Source organism: Opisthorchis viverrini (assembly GCF_000715545.1).
Source record: "Opisthorchis viverrini unplaced genomic scaffold opera_v5_111, whole genome shotgun sequence".
Lineage (NCBI taxonomy): Eukaryota > Metazoa > Platyhelminthes > Trematoda > Opisthorchiida > Opisthorchiidae > Opisthorchis > Opisthorchis viverrini.
The window spans coordinates 1,027,461-1,034,621 of record NW_008751765.1 but is presented as its reverse complement, the minus strand read 5'-3'; positions in this window follow the sequence as shown (position 1 = coordinate 1,034,621).

The following is a 7,161-nucleotide window of genomic DNA, read 5'->3' as shown; positions in this document are numbered from 1 at the left end:
ACGGGTTTACAGGACGACCAGGTAAGCCAATTAGCCAACTCTCCTGACCCGTTTGTCTGCGCCAACTGCTTCTACATTAGGGATACAATGCATAGTGCAGCTAAGAGGGCCACAAAAAACGAAACCCAATCCCCATTGCTGAATCAGAAAGACCGATGTAAGTGTTCCGCTTTGATCGGGATACTCGACGCGAAACTGGAACTTCTTTCTAAAGCGCTGCAGGATAAAAACACAAAGAACACAGCGACCTGGACGAAAGTTCATAACTTTCTTCGCTGAACGAGTACCTCGCGCTGTCCATCCCTGGTCCGCAGGCGGCGAGGAAAGTCATCTAGCTCTCTGAAGCGGCAATAAAGACCGCCACGGTGTCTATAGTGAACAGACGCTTAAGGGAGATCAGAATGATCATTTGCGGGTAATTCTTCATAAATCACGCCAACGAAGCTGGCACAGTCAGTCTTCGGTAATGTCCTCGCTAAGCCTGATCACCAATCGCTTCACGTAATGGTTACGCCAGAAGGAAGCAAGCGAACACTTGGGCTTCTAGTGGCCTTTCCCTCCCCATCTGCCGTACAGATCTTGGAGCGAGCTGTCAGCATTCCAAAGGCCTACCCAATGATCAGGCGTTTATCTAAGGATCGTCATCTAGAGTTGCGAAAGCTGGGTCACAGCAGTTTTAGGGTAAAGGCACGAAACAGGCTGCTGCTTGGCGCCAGTTCAGCCGACCCCGAACTCATGACCAGACCGGTTGTAGCCATATCCCCTGTGCTCCTGAAAGCACGCCGACGCAACCGGCTGCGTCTCCGGATAGCAGTTTCTACTCAACCACCACAGACCCCTCGACTCACAAAGGCAGTGATGCTCTGGAGGAGGCAAGTCCCACAGGGAAGCAGCGCCCAAAGTACGTAGAGCTATCAGTGCTTCTCTCTGTAACAGACAAAGGTGCAGCAGTGAACTCCTCACCAAAATCACAGCTTCTGGGCTGGATTGAGTCAGATGTGCGGGGACAAGCAGCGAAGCCCATCGACAAATTAACCACATGCGTTGACCTCGACGTTGGGGAACGCTGCGACAACTGTACGAACACCGAGAATGTAAAACTACCAATATCCAGCTCCACTCCGTCAAAAGTGGACTCTGGTCGTGGACCCCGACAGCCGAAGCCACAAGCCAGACCACAACGAACTGAAAAATCCCTCGTATACCCAATTGGCCATGTTGGTCGCCGGAGGATCGGGTGTCCACACAAACACGAAAAAAGGCGGCTGCAGACAAACAAGCCACATAAGATTCGCCAAATCAGAAAGCTGCCGGTTGGCTTCAAGGTACAGTCCTCTGCGAAAACGAGCCTCATGGGAGCGCCACCAAAAGGATTAATTCCTAGTGCCGCCACCCAGTGCGCCGGGCCTCACAGAGACACCTTTCCGATCAAACCGCACCTAAACGCCCAAGAAACCATAAAACCGAAAGTTTTCCCCAGATCTTCCATCAACAGCAAATCTGGTCGTCCAAAAGGTGGTGTTGAACGAGCTAGTAGAAGCGGTCGAAATTTCCACCCACAAGGAAAAAAATACGTCCTCCAAAGGTAAAAGACCTATGCGAACCGGGGTCCCACAGGGCAAAAAAAACTGCAAATGAAAAGTAGCCATCGAAACTTCCAAGACAGGAAGCAGACAAGTATGCCGCAGAGGCCCTTTCAGAGCTTAACCTCAAGCCCGGCGTACAGCTACTAAACCTGCTAACCTCTCCGGTTGCACACCTCTCAGTTGCTCACCTTTTGAGGCCCAAGAGAGTGTTGAAATGCCTGTCCACAAACTGCCTGTCTTTTCAACAAACTTTGAGATACTAAGCAGTCAGTTCGGCCTGAACAGCAGTCCACAACCTCACTCAGAGACCTGGTTCACACCGGATGTCCCTGACGCGAAGATCTCGACAGACGGCTACTCCGTTTTTCGAGCTGACTCAAAACGAGGGAGGGTTGGTGAGATTGCTTTATACTTAGATGCGGCCCCGCCCATCCCGATAGTCCTCTCTGATACCACTCCTGAACTTTTTTGCGTTGCACTGTGGATTCAAACCCCGCTGTTCGGGTATGATTCTCTCCTTCTCGATGTGGTCCACCGTTGCCCCTCGAATCCTCCGGAAGATGAATAGATCCTCATGCAAACCTTTGAGCAACTCATATTCAGGTACTACCTATCTGTTGCTGGTAGGCGATTCCAACGCTCCAAAGGCCTCCTGGAAGGAGGTCTGGCGCGTCGGATCAAGTGTACTACTTGCAGCGGTACTCACCAGAGTCGTTCAATGGAGCGCCTGAACTCAAAATGTCGTCGCATCCATCAGATACCGCAACCAAACAATCGTCCCTCCTACCAACGAAAGACACTTTGTCGACCATCCAGCTGTAAAAAATCATTCAGCTGCAACATCCTTCCGGTGCCTGTCTGCCACGTCACTCGAAGTAAGCACGAGGGCTGGGATACTTCCAGGTTGCTCAAGCCTAGGCAGAGGTGGGGTTCGAACCACGGACCTACCAGTCAGTAAATTATCGCTCTAAACACCAAGCCATCTCGCCCACAACTCTGTCGATTAGGGAATAATTAACGCTTCGCTGGGACATAGTGACCACTGTGTGCTGCTACTGGGCAAGAAATCCCGAACCTCAAACGTGGATTCGAGACTTCTGCCGCGCAGACTTCTCAGAAATGCGTGTCTTTCTTGAACAAATTAAACTGGGACAAGCTTCAGTGGAAGACTTATACAGGACGATTGTCCAGAAAGTTCACGAGGCTGACGTCCCAAAAAACAGCTCTCAGTTGGATGGGCCGCAAGTTACCTAAAAGGATTCGGCGTCTTCTGGAGATACTTCAACTATTTTTCAAAAAGTTGACTACAGGAGACACAAAAAATGAGCTGATATTTCGTAAAATGCACGACCGCTTTAAATCAGAAATCTGCCAATGAAACATGCGAAAACAAGTCACCATTCTAGACCTCGCCCGGAAAATCAAAAGTGCACCGTTTAAATACATGAGACGCGGAAATAAGCCAACAGCGTTCTCCTTGAGGGACAGGAACGGGGAACGCCCGACAACTCATCATCATGATCACCATTCAGTTGTAATGCCCTTTCGGTGCCTAGTTGCCATGCCGCCCGAAGGAAGCACGAAGGCTGGGATACTGCCAGGTTTCCCAAGCCTAGACAGGGGAAGTCGAGAGGAAGAGATCGGTTCGAACCACGGACCATTGAGTCAGTAAATTCGCGCTCTAACCACTGAGCCATCTCGCCCCCAAAAGGAGTTTTCATCATCAATGCCTCGCAGCTACAAACCTCTAGCGTTACTAGCACGCCGTGCAAGGTGATGGAACGCATTGTGAAGCGAGCCACCCTAGGTCACCTTATTACCAACAACTTGATATCATCAGTTCAACACGGACTTCCCTCAAACCGTTCCTGCATGACGAGCATGCTCGTATTTATGGACAGCTTAACCCAAACCAGGGATGAGGAACTCATATCGGATGCTATAGTTTTCGACTTTTAAAAAGCATTCGATCGAGTCCCACACGTCCCGCTGCTCCAAAAACTCGAGTCTTACGGGATTCAAGGGAAGATCCTGCACTGGGTCAAGGTGCTCCTATCAGACAGACCATTCCGAGTGAGAATATGCTCGACCTACTCCTCTCCAGCGCTGGTTTCCATTGGAGTTCCCGAAAGCTCCGTTTAGGGTCCACTGCTGCTTCTGATATACGTCAGCGACCTTTCAGATGTTCCTGCAAGTCCATGTCTACTTTTTGCGGACGACTTAAAACTCTTGAGTTCCAAAGCCAGTGCCCTTCAAATGGATGTCGACGCTGTCAAGCATTGGTCGTTGGACTAGCACCTTCCTCTGAATGACGAAAAATGCGTCCATATGTCACTTGGAGGAGACTCAGCGAATGTCTGTGTCATGCATGGTGAGGAAGTATCAGAAGACATCGTGTGAATAGATGCCAAAAAGGACTTGGGTATCTGGCTCTCTCCAAATGTCCTTCTCACAGAACCATGAGAAATCGGCCCAAAAAGCACTCGCCATTTTACGGATGATTCAACGCACTCTCTCCCGTAATACTCACAAGGACCTCCAAATACTCTATGGGGCCTAATGTAATACTCACAAGGACCTCCAAATATTCTATGGGGCCTAAGTTGGACCGCTTCCTGAATATATCAACTCAGGACTTACGAAGGACGTCACCCTCATTGGACGTGTCCAGAGAGCTGCTACGAAGATGGCTGCCAGCCTTAAATCCGTGGACTACGTAGTGTACGGTGCCTGTCCGTTTGATTGATTTATATGTAAGTATTGGTGATGTACAACCTTGCTTACTGAGCTTCGGCTCATGAGCTTTGCCTCTGTTTTCCATCCACATAAATTGTCGTAAACACCTGCCTTCGGAGAACCACTGTCCCCTGGTGCTTCCATAGCGTGCATACCACAACTATGAAACGCGTCTCATGGTGACGCTCACAGTCTCCCACACCAAGTTGGTCCATAGTTAGAGGTCTGACCAACACGGATTCTTCACTCTCCAGTGTTAGGTGTAATTCCGCATCGACTTACCGCTCACAGTTACGCCCTGCTGCGGTGAAGAAGCCTATCCCGCACGTGAGTGTCCTAAACGGGGCCACTCGCAGGTCCAGGATCAAGGCAAGCTCTGATTGGTCGAAGATCTGAACCCAACAGCCAATCATCATCCGGTTGCAAATGCCACATGCGGATTGCGCCAGAATTTCCAAAACGTTGGCGCCCCAAACACTTAACTCACGAGCATTTTTTCATGTGTCTTTGACAAGTTATTTGGTGCTAATACGTGATTAGCCTTTCCGGCGGTTGTCTTGACCAGAAAATCAGTTTGGTCTGTTCAAACAGAGAACTAACCATAGAAAATAACATTAATACATATCAACAGTATCTAACCCACCACAATCACTTCCACACTTTTCTCTTGCGTTACAAATTGTCCATCTCCCTCTATGTGTCTTATTTAAAAGGTAAACTGAATAATGCTCGCCTGGACAGAAGACAATACCACATACGTAACGTATGACCGACACACCGCAGCTAATAGCGCTGGACGTCATGCACCACTATTGTTCCTGCTGTACACCCGAATTTCTACTTTAAACTAGCGCCTTCGCGAATTCGCCAGCGCCTGGGATTATCTGGCCGAAAATACCGTCTCGCGGTCAAATGACAACATGATTGATGCAACTTCATATATATTTAAAATTGCCTCACCCACTGCTTGCTTTTCCAGACAAGTTGGCAAACAATATTTGCGCTTTCGTGATTCATGTAATGGCTTTGACGGTCACACTATCGTCGAGAAATACAACTTCTAATATAGGTCACATCCTCCAGCACATTTTGGAGTTGCAGAAAACACGTGAAGGGGCTTCGAATTCTGAATTGTGACAGTGTATTTCGCAGTGGTATGGTACATGTTAAAAGATATTATGGTTAATTTGTCCAAAAGGGACAATAGGGACAATGCCCTCTGCATTCTCAAGACCGACAAGTTTCCCAACAATTTCTCACATCAGGACTTTTAGGATTCTCCAACATCCATCGCATTACTTCGATGACAAATTTGAACAAAAATGGGACGGAGACATTTGTCAGGACATTACTTTTTGCAGGAATGCTGAAAGAAAAATTTTTCATCCACACCTTGTTATGTATGTGACCAGAAGCACTGAATATTGTTCACGTACTTCTATAGCCTACATGTTGGACAAGCCAAGTTTGGCTCATCGATCGATCGAAGGAACAGTTACGTCTGTACAATGCAGCTCCAGCAACCAGCAGAGCGTAAAGATGCAGTAAACGCAGTCTGTCTAGTTGAAATCCTGCCTGATATCCATGAACCAAAGAATTGCGTGGAGCCGTCGGAATAATTGAAATCAATGAAATCGAAATGCTCGCTGCAGAGAGAGTCCAGATGACATCGCAATGGTTACTACACCCAATGATAACACCATTCTTGAAACTGGTCAACACTACTGACTCGCCTCAGTTGACTGAGATAATCCCTTTCTTACACATAAAAGCAAGTATCAGATGGATAATGACTGAGGAATTCTTTTTGGTCCTTGAACGGGGCTGATGAAAGGTTGTCGGTCCAGAAGTACGGGGATTCGCTGGTGCGCATATAAGGTCGAATGCTACTGGGGCTCCTAAATGTTCCATATACACAGGCGAAGTTTCTGTCGCATTCCAGGTGTCCGAATGGGAAGTAAGCCACCGAATTAATTGTTGCCCAAAATGCGCTGTCGGTGAACAGCAGAGGTAGAGGATGGGGCTTGATGCTTCAGCGCGCAAAGACCCTTCGTGGACACATCACAAGAACCAACAGGAACGCTGAGGACGTTTGGAGCATTTTCACTTCTTCCATTGTTTTTAATTCCTGGATCTACCAATATCCCAAGCTAAGCAAATGCATTCTCCGCTATATCTGTAAGAACTGCAAAGCCACAGCTCACTTCTCGGTCTGCGCCGGTAGTTGATTCATGCACAAGCTCAACTCAAGCAAATGGGTGGCTGGATCGAGTCACGGGTTATGTAGGATTGCTCCATATCTAGCCGCTTAGTGGTGGTTTGTACAAATGGTTACCCGTGGCACAACGGAATAGTGTGGTAAGCTTGGGAGTGTTGAGCGGCGTTTTCGCGTTTCGGATCCCGGGAAAATTGTCGACCATGCTTTCGACTCACCCTGTTGGAAATTTTGTACACAGAACAGTCAAATGAAGCCTAAAGATATGAGTAACCAAGATCGAAGCAACCTAATGTTCCAGGTGGTCAAGTTTAATGTGAGATTTCCGAAAATACAATTATCGATTTCCTACAAAACGTTTATTGAGCGGAAAGGTATGGTTCGTCACAAAAAGGTTGTGCGAAGAAAGAGAGGTCGGTGGGGGGTAATTCGAGGCACGTGGATATGTTTTGTAATGCTAAGTTTACGTATGCACCATATGAAAATCAAACTGCACGCAGCACAAGCGAAAAAGCATAAATCCGTGGGGGCAAATTCCCCAAAAGTTTTCAAACTACTTGCTCGCTTTCTTCAATAATCCATATTTCTTTAATTTATGAGCTTTCAGCTTTCAACTCGTACTTC